The sequence below is a fragment of the Crocodylus siamensis genome, chromosome 3 (assembly GCF_052110815.1).
Source record: "Crocodylus siamensis isolate JL-2025a chromosome 3, ASM5211081v1, whole genome shotgun sequence".
Lineage (NCBI taxonomy): Eukaryota > Metazoa > Chordata > Crocodylia > Crocodylidae > Crocodylus > Crocodylus siamensis.
The window spans coordinates 40734799-40749559 of NC_143397.1; the positions used below are offsets into that span (position 1 = coordinate 40734799).

The window sequence follows — 14761 nt, forward strand, 5'->3', positions numbered from 1 at the left end:
CATCTTGAAGAGTAGTTCATGTCAATCTGTTTGGACTAACAGTGGGACTATTCCCAGTAATAAGCACGATGCCTATTAATAATGTTTGGAAGGTGTGGACCCAATGGAAGAAAGAAAGTAAAGGAGTCTTATTTATTAGCTATATCATATATCACACTGTCAAACCCAAATCATTTCTAAGAATTCAATAAAATAATTTAGTAACATATTATTAACATAACCTTTCTAAGAAAAGAGGTTTTATTATTCAATTCAGAGTCTTGTTTTCTTTCCAAAATCTATTCATGTTGTTCAGAATCACCATAAGCCTTCAAATAGAGAAGGTAAGCCTATCACAAAATGACCAATGGATACATTTCTCAAAAGCCACCTAAAACTTAAGGGTGTCAACCTATTAAAATAGTAGACAAACACTTTTTTTCACTCCTTCAAAAAAACCCCCAAAAACAACCCCCCCCCCCCAACCACTTTTTGGAAGAGAATTGTAATAAATGGCCAGATCCGGATGTGTAGGCATAGGCTGTCTGTGGCACTGCACACTGCACGCATGGTACATTAAAATGTGCCTTACACTGCAAGTTTGCACTGCAGGGCCAAAATGTGTAATAGGAAATCCTGGGAGAAAAAAATAAAGAAAGCACCATGAAGAAAAGCAATGCAGCAGGCACAGATGCTCCGTCCTACTGGGACACACTCTGGTTGCTGGCCAGATGGTGTCCCCTCTTTTAGTTGCCTCAGTCTGGCTCCTTCAGCATGCTGGTAGCCAGTAGGAGTGGAAAACAACAGTTTCTCCAAAGTGTGGCATTCTGCCTCACAGCAAACCCAAGTGCAGGGGCATACACAGTGGCAAAAAGCAGTGGCACAAGTTTATGCAGCAGCAAATGCACACCCCTGCATGCAGGGATGCACCCAACCATGAAATTCATTAGGGTTTAAAAAGGATAGATACTAAAACAAAAAAAAAAAGAACACAAAAGAATGAAACACATTCAGATCTTAGATAATAGTATTTTGCTTGTTTAAAGGCATAATCTTGAAGAAAACTGAAAATGTTTTTACAATACATTCTGTATAAAATAGATGCACTATTAAGTGATAAAAAATGAACATTAACAGACGGAGAGATATTGGATTCATTATTGTAGCCTTTACCCAAGCGAAGCTTCTATTGAAGTAAATGGCATGTATGTTTGAATGAGTAATGCAGCATTATGACCATTGTTTAAATAAATGTGTATGTGAAACCATGCACCTTAAGAAAAATCTGGAGCTAAAAGTACTGAGGAGTTAATATCTTGAAAAAAGAAATACAAATCTTTATGAATATAGGTTAAAAGAACATTCTGGGTCATCAAACTCAGGTCCTTGCTGTCGTAGGATATTTGCTTTACAATATTTTATATAATATTATCACAGTAATGAATGATATGGAGAAGCTTCTTCCAGTATTACAACTTGAGACCAGGAAACATTTAAGAAAAAACATGTCAAGTTGAAAACTGATATAGGGAACTACTTCGTGCAATGCGTATTTATTCTGTGTGAAAGTCATTGCCACAAGAACTCACTGAGAGCATCTACACATGCACCCAACTGCGCAGTTATTACTGAACAGTTATTTAGTACTTAATTTGACAAATATTAAATGACTTGTACTGCACAGTCCTGGTGTCACTTGTGTTGTTTCTGACTGTACTGCCCAATGGCTCATTGCTACTGTGTAGTAGCATCAGCATCATGGTTTGTGCCCGCCAATGCTATCTTACTGTAGGTTGTCACTACAGTGACATAGAGTCTCATGTAAAAGTGCCCACTGGGACCAGGATTTAGCAATATACCCCAGAAAAGGGGGCTGGGCTTTTATATAAACAAGAATATTTAATGTTACAAGAGCTAGTGTTAGAAACAAATTGGAAGGAATATAAATGTGTCTATGTGTCTATGCCTCAGGTTTTAAACCAATCTTAGTCCATTATATATAAAGATGAAATCTTCACTGAATTGTGACTATAGAGGCTAGGAACAGAAATTACACATAAACCAGTATAGATGATTGGAAACCAGTTCAAATCTGTAATATAACAGAAGTTCAATGCACATAAACTGCTTTCAAAATGGCCAAAACCAGTTTAAGATAAACCTGGATGGGTGTGGTATGAGACTTAACTGATTTAGGTGAAATTGATTTATTGAGCTTCTGCCCTAGATCCCTTCCAGATTCAAGTTAACTCACAGTCTCCCAGTATGCCAAGATGCTTTGCACCTGCCTCCAAGCCCCCTCCCCACTTGCAAGATGAGCAGGCTGGCCTTGGGCCAAGCCATCTAGTCCAGCTAAGTAGGGAAGCTTGCTTTAGCACTCCCCAGTTTCTAGCCTAGGCCACTGCAGGAATGTGGCTGCATTTCTGGATTCAAAAGTGAATGTCTGTTCACTTGCTTATTGGTACAATCTATGGAGTTTAGACTAACCTGAGAAGACTGAATCAATTCAACATTGGGCTTTTTGACTCTCTGTACTTAACCATAATGTTTACTGTGGGACTTTGTAGGACTTTATAATGAAAATCTGGTACTGAGCTACTGTCCTAAGATTTAGTTCTTTTCTTCCATTCTTTTCCTTCCCTTCCAGCACCAGTCTTATATTGATCACTTGGGCTGCTTACAGACATAAGCTCCACCTCCTCCTGCCTCCCCCAAATGGTACTTTACTTTAAACTTCATGTGCCCCCATGCCAAGCCCAGCACATGCCCAGAAGAGGAATTGCACTAGTTAGACCCAGCTTGCTCAATATCTGTATAGATAGGGAGCTTTAGTGGGGCTTTTTGGGTACTTTTATATAATAGCTGATTGAATCAACTATTAGATAAAATGTCAAAATGCTCTGCTGAAGCACGTGATCTATATAAACATTATAGAGCCAGGCTGAACTAATGTGGTTTCTTCAGATACATCACATTTGTTTGGGTTTTTTCCACATTTGTCAGCGCCCCAATTGCTTAACCCAAAATTTGATACCCAAGCAAAAGAAAATTTCCAGTTCCAGTAGCCTGAGTATCCACATCACTCAAGATCAGTCTCTTCATGCATCCATTCTAAGAAGCTTCACGTTTCAACATTTCTATAAATATTCTGATTATCCCATGAAATTTTGCTCATTTTTACACTTATTGGCCCTGTCAGTTTTACATAAGACATTTCTAAATTCTATGAGTAGAGTATAAATAGAGGCAGCACTGGTGACATTCCCCCTTGTCAACATCTGCAGATGTCCTTTCCACCTTAAACCATACTTAATGATCTAAGTACTAGAGTTTGGCTACTGCACATTTCCTCCCCTACAAGGTTTCTATTCCAGGAAAATATACTAATTAATTTTCTTCCATCTACTGAGCTCTCATAGATCAACTGAAAACATGTCCAAGCAGTTCTGTGCTCTCATTTTTTTGACTTATTAAAGTTCAAAATGTTCCGAACTGAATGTGAAAATCATTTGCTCATCTTTACTCCTTATCTAAATAAGATAGTTTGAGAGCCTTCAATTGAGAGAGTGCTTTTAGGACTTATTTAATCAAGTTTAACATTTTTATTATTATTCTTTATTAAGAAATAACTTTATTCTACAGATTGTGGTGGAAAAGGTTGGCAGGAAGAAGGGATCTGGTACAAGCAACAAGTCCTTCCTGGGGTTTCCTCTGTTTCCAATTGTCCCTCTGATTAATCATGTGCGTATACAGCTGCTTCTGACATTTTCTAACTTGTCATTTTGTCTTTTTCTGCCCCCCCGCCCACCAAGTCCCTGGGGAACTAGTCTGTATTGGTTCTCTAAAGGCTCTGGGAGTGGGGGAGGAGGCACTTTAATACACTGCTCTGGAAGTGCGGGGCGGCACTTTAATTAGAGTTACTCTGAGAGCTGGTTTAATTAAAGAACCCGAAGCATCCTATGTATCAGTATCCCTGTGCTTCAAAACAGTGGCAGGACACTTTATCTAAAACTCATTGAACGAGCTTTAGATAAAGCACCCCCCGCCACCGTTCTGAAGTGCAGGGATGCTGATATACGAGATGTGGGAGGCTGCTGGAGTGTGGTAATTGCCATGTTCCAGCAGACTCAATTAATCAAGTCTGTTCTGATGCTCTGGAATTATAGTGCGATGAAGCAGCATCTCTACTTATGTATGCTCAACCAAAGAGTTTTAGGAAAATATTCAAATTAACTAACTTCTATGGCCTTATGAATTTGCAGGTTCGGGGAGGAAAGCTCTCTCTACCTGCTTCTCTCTGGATTACAATGCACCCTTATATTAGCTTTCATGCTTTCTTTCTTTGTTTTATGGTTACATTAACATGGCCACTTCAATCTCTCTCTCCTATCTTCAAAGGATTTGGTTACAGAAACATAGCACGGGCACAGAATTACAATATACACCCTACACAATTCTCTACTTGTTACTGAAATTTCATTTCAGCATATCTTTGGTCATTTATTAATAGCTTTCTTAATAATTGCTTATTAGGCCTAGGCCTTCTCTTGCTTAATTTACACTGTGGATTTTACCATTTCCTTAATCTGGCAGGTCGCTTGATTTCACATCCCGCTAACATGTCATTTGTAATTCTTACATGATTCATACTGCAGTTATTTAGAGCTTCAAGATGTTTTAAAGCCTATTGCTTATTTACATTCCTACAGTCTTAGCCATGCTGTGGAAATTGCTATGATAGCAACAGGTAGCAACATTTTTTTCTGTTAACAAATATTCAATCAGACTTTCCAAACTTGCAATCTAGACTCAAAACTAGATTAGAATTTTGGTATGCATCCTGAATCCCTTAATCTTCTTTATGAATGACTACTTACCTAAATTGCTCCACTGACTGCTCCATTCTGGACTTCCAAGATTAAATTCCACTTCCAGTGGGAGTGAAATGGACTCTATGGGTCATTTTTGGTTACTAACATACAACAGATGCTAATTTCTACTCAAATATCTAATCTGTCTATTTTAGAATTGCTTATGGTGCTCTTTACGGTAGTATCTAACCACAAAGTAGGCACTACATTGTATGACTTCCTGCACTCTATGGCTTTATAGAACAGTCAGATTGCATAGGGGGAAGTCTGTAAAAGTGTTGGATTCAGATAGTCCACAACAAGATTAAGGTAGTAACCGAAACTCTTGTTTAAACAGAGTTATTTCCTAGAAGTGAAAAACACTTTTATATTGCAAATCTATAAAACCTTAAGAATGTAAACACATTCGAAACAAATCCCAAACTGAATATCCATGAGTTTCAGGGGAATTCATGATCTAGACTTGAATTTTTTACCTTGGGCTTGTCTCTCATTTTACTTAGTCTAGTGGTAGCCAGTGACTTATTCACTGAATTAATTTACATAGAGGAGGATAATCTTTCTAACCAGGAGAGATAAAAACACTGTTTTAAAATAAAGCCTTGGATTGTGCAGACAAATCAAAATCCATGAAAAGAACCAAAAGCTGTGAAATAGATGGATTTTCCACATCACTGCATCTGGGTAACTCAGTTTCTCTTTTGAAGAAGATTAAGAGATATAGATAATGCTATGTTATGTGATTACCAGATAATGGCCTTCTACTATAAGCAGAAAAATGAAGTTGAGGCATAGGAACAATAAATACTAACACATTTATTTTCAGAGCAGGAGCTATTCACACTGCATGTTTCACTGTCATACCAATGATTGATTAATAATGTTGTTTATGCAACTATTTTATGAAGGACAGTGATGCAATTAGTGACAGTGCATCTCTATGTCTTTTTCATGAGATGGCATTCGGATGGATTAAGGTAACTTTGTTTAAAATGCAACATTTGTTTGTTTCCATGCTTTTTTTTCTTTTACATGCTGCCCTCCCCCTTAAATGAGTCATGAATGAAGTATCATTAACTCTGTGATTATGTTTCTTTTTGATTGATAATAACAACTTATATTTATATAATTTTTGGCTGAAAAAATCCCGAAGTAGTAAATAAATCTGAGTGCTGTTCACATAAATGACTGCACACACATCAATTCCCCTTAGTCATGTGGGGTCCCTTTTTCAGCACTGACTTGGGTCCTGATTATGCTATGCTTATTCACCAGACCAATTTCTGAGTAAGGGATCCAAAATTTAGTCTCTGAATGAGGGTAGCAAAATCAGACTGAAAAGGAAAACCGCCACTTACATGTAGCTGAGGGATATTTAATGATAGCTGGGCTCCCTGATTACTCCAACTGAAATCAAGATATTTTTCATGGGTAAGGTTATTAAACCCTAGATTGGAATCATCTGTGTTTTCCATCCAAATCCAAACTGGCTTCCTGTATAAGCCCAGATGGTAAAATTATCTGAAATACCTTATTTGCAGATTTGCCACTTAGGAATCAGAAACTGAGAAAAATGTTGACAATTAATATGTAACATAGAAGTAATTTTAAGATTATGAAAGCAGTACAATTAATAATGATCTTAAAATATACTCATTAATGATTTACAAAAGCAAAAGGTAAAGAATCTCAGAAATATTGACTGGATGTTGGTTAACATAAATGACAGAATGTCAGGTTATGGAGTATAACTTGACTGCAAAAAACTACCCTGTACCTTAAGTGATTTAGCAGCAGAATATTAAACATGAAAGAAATCCAAAATAAAATATCCTCATGACTAAGTCAGAGTGTGATCTTTCAGAAATTTTAATAGTTTCAGAAGATGTTACTTGCCTTAGAATGGGATGGGCAAAATACAGCCCATGGGCAAACCTTCAGGGTTCAGGAGCTACATGCAGCTCACCAGGCAATTTGATCTGTCCAATGCATGCCCACCAACTAATTATACCCTGCCAAGCCCACGCACCTCAATCCCACACTCATGCACAGAAAGGCCAGGCTCAGCCAGCACGCAGCTTCTGGGCAGAGCTGCCACTGCTGTAGCCACTGGGGAACCTGCTTGGCTTCCCCAGCCTCCAACAGAAAATCCTTCTGTCCCTGCTGCAGTGCTTTCTCTGGGCAGCAGGAAGGCAAGGGGTGTGTGTGTGGGGGGTGGCTGTTCTGCAGCTGGGTGGGATTGTGGAGCTCAGAGCCCATGCCCAGAAAATAGCAGGAGCTTGGAGCTCAGGTGAGGACGGTGTGGATGTGTGAGGTCTGTGGGGTGTGAGGAAGGGTGCGGGGGTGCGGGTACTCCCACACACACTTCCCCTCATGGCACTGCCTCTGCTACTAGTGGCAGACCCTCAGGGTTCAGGAGCTGCATGTGGCAGCAAGAAGTGGAGCCAGGTTGGCCCAACTGTATCATGTGGGGCTCCCTGTCGCACACGTGCAGCTCCCAGCATTCGCATACCACTGGGGGTTGCCCCAAGTGATGAAGCCAGTTGCCTTCCTTGCTCCCTGCTGCCATACATGGCTGTTGGACCTTTGTGGGGAAGTAGGGGGATCGGGCTCCCTTCCACTTCTGGTGGAGTCCCAGAAGCTGCATATGGTGGCAGTGAGGAGGGCCAGGCCACTGGGTTCATGCAGGCCTTCCCCCCAGCTGAGAGCTGCACATGTACTAAGGGGAGCCCCACATGAAAGAGACAGGCTGGTTTGACTCTTCTCTTTGCTGCCACATACAGTTCTTGGAACTGGCCAGAGCCATGTGCTGCCAGATTGCACTGCCTGCTTGTACTACAAGCATCCTGGGGGCCTGCTGCCTCCTGCTGCTGCTGGTGGCAGCAGGGGCTGTGTGCCATCAGGGGAACACCTCTCACCTCTTCTCTCCCACACCTCCCCACCCTTCCTTACACACCACAAACCCCACACACCCACACCTTGCCTTCACAACCCTGCCATATACACATACCTCGCAACATACCCTACACCCCCCTACACACAGCAACATCCCTTCACAAATCCTACCCAAACCCACACACCCCCCCTACCATACACAAACACATACACCTCCAACCACACCCCACACACTCCCTCATACACAATATACAAGAGTGAGACTTTATTTTTGAACTATTATGCAATCATCTCTATATACACTAAGCAAACACAGATCATAATAAAAATATCTTTTGAAATAAAGTTAAAATACTTTATAGTAGATGTTTGACTTCTGGTTTAGGATTTGGTTTTTTTTCTGGTTCTAAGGTGGCAACCTCCCCTCCCAAAAGGAGTACTTCTGGGAGCAAGGGACAGGAATTTCAGTGGCAAATGTCAGGGGTTAGGGTAGGTATGGGCAAAATACAGCCTGCGGGATGCATCTAGACCTCCAGGCCATTCTATGTGGCCTGCGGGGCCCCTAAAAATTTTTGAAAATATTTATCTGCTCCTGGCTGCCTGTGAAAGATGACAGGAGACAGGGGCAGTAGGACCCAGGGGGAGACTCAGCAGGATGCAGCAGCCCAGCCCTGCCCACCCCCAGTCATTTCCTTTCCTCTCTGCCCACACATTGCTCTAGCATCACATGGCTCCCACATGCGTTGCCAAACTGCAAGAGCACAGACCTGCCCTGGTACCCAGGCCCAGGGGTGGGAGGGGTGTTTATGTGTGTGTGTGTGTGTGTGTGTGTGTGTGTGTGTGTGTGTATGTAGGGAGGGTGTAACAAAAGGGGCCTAAAAGACCCCACAAACCAGACCCAGAATCCAGAATGGACTGAGCAAGTCCCCAGTAAAACACAAAACTCACCCCTGGAGCAGGAAGCGGCAGGGCAGTGACGACGTTCAGTGTCACTGTTGCAGTTTAAAAGCCAGCTGTCAATCAAGCTGGGCAGGACCAGGATGATGATGTCAGCCCCTGGCGCCCCACAGGAGATTTAAAAAACACCCGGAGTGCTGGGGGGAGGGAGAAGGGAAAGGAGAGCCTGTCTCTGCACCAATTACAGTAGAGGCAATGGCAGGCACAGGACACTGAGGCAGAGAGGTGTTGGAGCCCCAGAACTCAATATATACTGAACAGTATAGGCTTTGTGTTCCCAAGGCTAGGGAGTGAAGCCCCAATTACTAAACAAATCCAGCAGCTTGAGTTAGTTGGGAGTGTTGCCAGCAGGCTGAGACAGGCATCAGCCAGAATAGAGCCAAACATCCAAGGAATTAGAAACATCCAAGGAATTAGGTTCCTCTTTGTTTCTTTCTGTTTCAGATTTTTTATTTTTTTTGAGATAAGGCCACGCGGGACTGGAAAAATCCTAACGTCTGGGCTTAAGCTCAAGATTAAACCCTTGTCAGCAAGGGAACAACAGAGCAATCTGGACAAGTATAGGAAGTGCCTTCAGAATTGCCTCCTTGGTCAAAACCTGGATCAAGCCAGGATCCCACATCAGTCCATTGTCTCAACACCGATGGCTGGCATGTAGCTGGGGGTCTAGGGGATCTTCATTAGATGCTCTCAGATCTGTGAGTAACCCGAAGTGGGACCCCCATATTAAACAACACTGAATCCCTCCTATCAAATTGTGTATCATCAAAGTCATGGCAGACAAGTTGAGGGGAGGCCTAACATGGTGGGGACTCAAGAAAACCCTACTCTCAGATAACTGGGAGCATTACAGAGGGGCTGTGTGTGTGTGTGTGTGTGTGTATGTGTATGCATGCACATGTGTATAGGGAGGGACTGTGTGTGCATGCACGTGTGTGTATGTTCATAGGGCGAGTCCCACATACACACCCCACCATACACATGAACCCACATGGCCCCTCACACTGCCATACATGCAGACCCTCGTATCCATATCCTCTCACATGACCCAGCTACCCTTCCTCCACACACAACACCCCATAAACTCCATAACCAGCCATACCCCACATATCCACACACACACCCATATGCTCCCTCACCCCATACCTCTCCACCCCCGCAGACACACTCACACCCTCCCCCACACTCCACATACCCACATACCCATACTCTCCCCCACAAACTTATACCTGCCCCCCACAATATACAAGAGTAAAACTTCATTTAAGCCATTCTATACAAACACCTCTTTGTACACTACACAAACCCATGTAAATCAGGACAAAAAAATGTTTTAAATCAAATTAATGAATGTCTTAGATGTTCACTTTTTAGCATATAATTTGGTATTTTTCTGGTTCTCAGATGGCAAAACCCCATGTTGAAAGGAGTATTTCTGGGGGCAAGGGGAGGGACTTCTGGAGGCAAAGGTCAGGGTTTAGGGGGTGGGGCATCCAGTCACAAGATGGTGACCAGTGGGCGAGGCACCTGTGAAGGGGTGGGGCTACCCCTGCAGCCCTCCACATCTTGCCAAAACTGGGTAAGTGACCGTCTGCCTGAAATAATTGCCCACACCTGGGTTAGGGGCAACATGTCAAGTCCTAAGGCAGCAACTAGGAAGCAGGGCCCCTTTCAATGGGTGGAGCTACCCTTGCAGCCCTCAACAGCTCACCAAAACTCATTAAGCAGTCCTCCAGTGGAAATAATTGCCCACCCCTGCCTTAGAATAAAGTTTTTTTAACTTCTGTTTTTATGCTGGAACTATATGACAGAATTCTTATTTGATTTGTAATGAGTTTGCAATTGACTTTCTAGACAGGCAGCTTCTTTTTTTTAATAAGTTTAATCCTTTGCTCCACAAAATTTTATAGGGTTGAAAACAGATCAGTTAATTTTTAATTGATCTAGTAAACCATAACATACATAAAGATTTAACAAAAATTATCCACTTTCCATTGTGATGAGTGGCACATACTCAAATCACACCTCTGTGCAAAGATCCTTTATAATGTTACAGGGCTGACAACCCAAGAACATTTGTTTACTGACAACCAAACTTTTTTACTGACATATTTTTTACTGACATGCATTTTACATAATGTAAATGTAAGCATTCGCTAGGCTCTAGATGGTAGTGACCAGGATAGGGTTCAAATTTAGTTGGTTAACCCCAATCATAGTTAAAAAAAAAGGCTTGGCTGTTAATTAAAAATGTGCAGATTGTCACTAAAAAAGTGCCTTGGTTTGGCAATCCTGTTTAACTGCAGCAATAATTTTGCACCATGCAGCCACAACCCCAGGGGTCCCCCCTATACTCAGCCACCTCTGACCTCACCCATCACAGAGCTCCCCCCCCAACTCTCCCCCCCTCAGCCTTACCCCAGCTGGCCTCACTCCTCCCATCCCAGCATGGACCCCCACCTGCTAGCTTTCCCACTCCTGGCCTATAGCTCTGTCCCAGTCAAACTGCCTCCCGTTCTATACAGAGCATCTGTTAGAGGAAGAGAAATACCTAAGGAATGCAGTAGCAGCAGATGACTCCTGTGAGTTACAGAACCCTAATAAGAGCTCCCTGCAGGGTGCCGTGATCCCATTCAGACACCAAGTGTTGCTGCTGTACTCCATCTGTTTATCAAGCTTAGTTTTTTATGGACACCTCTAGGTTTTTTTATTATTGAAAAAGACAAAGGACAGGACAATGGAACATAGGTAAAACAACATTTTTCACAGGGAAAAAAACCCTCCATATCCGATCTCACTGTTCTCATGCTCAAAAGAAATCTACTAAACACCTTTGAAAAAAGCATGGGAACATAAATTCGTAAGCCTATTGGACACAGAAAACCAGGGATTTAACACAGACAAATACTTCATGGTCAATCTATTTGATACATGCTAATCTCTGCACTTCACAGGTGAAAAAGACGCTGATGAACAATCTTGTTCTTCCATTAACAGATTTTTACTGCATCTGTTCTGTCAATTGGCAGAATCCTCCATGTTTCCTTTTTTTATTTACGAGGGAAGGTTGAGAGATCTGGATCTCTTCAGGCTTTACCAAAGATGGTTGAGGGGTGACTGCCTATAAGTTTATCAGGGGAGGACAGCAGGGAATTGGGGATGCGCTGTTTACCAGGGAGTAACTAGGAATAATGGGTGCAAACTAGTGGAGAGTAGATTTAGGTTAGACATTAGGAAGAAATTTTTTTACAGTAAGGGTGGCCAGAGTCTGGAACGGGCTTTCAAGAGAGGTGGTGCTATCATTTAACTTGGAGGTCTTCAAGAGGAGGCTTGATAGTCACCTGGCTGGGTTTGTCTGACCTCGGTCCTCTTTCCTGCCAGGGGCAGGGGGTTGGACACAAAGATACACTGGGTTCCTTCTGACTCTATAATCTATGAATCTGTGAATCTATTAATTTACATAGTTTTACACAAGCTTTTTGTTCCATCTGCTACTTAGCACTGCTGTGTCTCTTCTCTCCCAGAGGCCTGAGGAAAAGTTAGGCTTGCCTATGTCTAACCCAATCATGCAGTTGGTCCAATTAAACATATCACCCACAAGAATTCTTGCCTCTCACTTTAATCAATTTTATGTGTTGATGTAATTTAATCATGGATAGATTGATGAAAATGTGAATTAAATTGTGAAACTAATCCTATAAAGTAAAAATCAAGATACACAAATTTTAAACACAGTCAAATATTATAACATTTTGAGTAATGAAATATTAAGGGGAATAAAACTTTAGTTCTAACAAGAGTAAGGATATGATAGTTGAGAGTCCCTGAATAAATCCTAAAATGAACAAGTCTGGTTATAAGTCCTTTTGCAGTTTGGTCCATTTCTGTTGTGGGAGAGGGAAGAGAACTAGATAAGACCCAGTTGCCATCTGTGGACAGTGGGTGCATCTGTGCACATTCAATTGCTCCCTTCCTCCTCTGCAAGATTCCACTGCAAACTCATTAGAATTCAAATAGCTACTCTATCCCATGTGAGAAAAAACACAACAAAGAGGGCAAGGGTACTGTTAGGTCACTTAAAAGTACAGCTGGTTTGGAACGTAACTGACAGAACAGCCTTTTTTGTCATAATTTACCAATTCACCAAAATTAAAGTTTTCTGCAGATACAGCTTGAGGTTAATGAAACTGTTCTGGAACCCAGCCAGGGGGCCTATGCAATCTGGTCTGCCAAGCAGCTTTCAAAACATACCTAATTTCCTGCCACTCTCTTGGTGGGCTGCTAGAGAGCTGGGATTAGAGAGTTCACCACTCCAAAGTAACTAGCCAAGTGGACCTTATGTTGTGGACAGCAGGGGTTTTATTTTTTTTTCTTTTTGAGAGCACTAACATTTACAGTTAGTGGTCCTAATTTTAACCAAAGAGACAGAGAAAAATTTAAAAACTTTCTGTGAAATGGCATTATCTTTCTCTAGTTCTCCTTAATACTCATGGGGTACATCTACATGAGCTATTAATGTGGCTCAGTAAACTCTGGTGCAGTTCAGGGCTGCTTTACCTTGGTTCAAACTGCTGCAGTTCTGGTCACTGTTCACAGGTGTGTTTTTGTGTAGTAAATGACTCTGCCTTAAGACACAGTACTATTTTACGGCAAAGTTAGTTAATTTATTGTGTCCCAATATGGATGCATGAGTAGAGAGTGACATTTTACTGCAGAGCTAATTAGTTAACTCTGCAATAAAGCACATGTGTAGATGTACCCATGAGTACAGTAGGTCTGTATCTGCCTTGCTATTGTGTGGGAATACTGAAGTAGGTGACAAGCAGAAAAGATTTCCTTTCTCTACTCAACCATTTCAATTACATTTTATTCTGTTCTAGGCTCTCCCGCTCCCCAACCCTAACTCCTCTCCCCATACTGATTTTAGAAAGGAACAGATGAAACAAAGGGAAATGCACTTAGTTGTTAAGATTCTACTTTTAACTACAGTACCTGGAACACCATAAACCAGGTTAAACGTTCATTATTATGAAAATAACTGAAGTTCTTAAATATCACTTAGTAAACTATCCATTGCTTTATTTAACATGTCTGCTTCCTTATGCCTGTACTCCATTATTTCAGAAGCAGCATGTGATACAGGAGTTGCTAACTTAATTATACATTTGTTTTATTAGACAAATTATTATTATGTATTTCACAACAAATAATCAGATCTTAAACTGTGCCATAACTGCTGGAAGATTTGCACACCATTTTAATGGGTAATTTTTTATAGCTGAATTGACCACATCCTTGAACAGATGTTTGAGTTTTTAATCTTCTGACAGTTCAGCACTTAGTTTGCAATTGCAGCAACACAAGTTTGTGCTTTAATAGACAAAATAAAATACAAAATGTGGAGTGTAGTTCCTACACGAGCACTAATTCCACTCATATTGAATGAATTACGCGTTTGAAAAAAGGACTCTAGACTTCCATTTAGCTTATCTATTAATCATAAAATAGCAGAGCCTGTTTAGCCGATTCCAATATGACAGCAGAGTTCATGACCTAATTAGCTTATCTAATTATGAAAACTCAAGACTCTTACAGATCAATTTTCTTTTGATGAACATACATAGCAGCTATTGATATAATCACAGAAACCCTGGAAGCATGTGAGCCTGTAATTTGCTACATAAGCACATTAAAAGGTTTTCAGTTGTCCACACTTGCTAAATGCAACAGTGAGAATTTCTAAATAAAATATTTTATATTTTTTTCCTCAAGAGATATCGATATTTTAGGAATAGTCTTCACATCGTTAGCTTTAGTCATGATTTATGCAGAGTAGTAGCTGATTATCAATGCAAGTTTTTAGCTCCTTAACTTCACTTTCTTAAAATGTAACTGATTTCAACCTGATGCTCACAGTTTCATGTGAAGTTTCATTTCGAATTGGACAAACTTTTTCCTAGTAGACTATAACAAATGATTAGGTTCAACTGTTATATTTAAAAACATAACATTGAAAAGACCATCCCTTTTAAATCTGAAGTTTCCACTTCTCAGGATGC

General features: G+C 41.0%; 1 protein-coding gene across 4 annotated transcripts in view; it reads right to left on the bottom strand.

The window, feature by feature from the left end:
- EDIL3 (EGF like and discoidin domains 3) overlaps positions 1-14761 on the bottom strand; it is a 462394-nt gene that overhangs the window by 225546 nt on the left and 222087 nt on the right. The gene's annotated exons all lie outside the window — the stretch shown is intronic.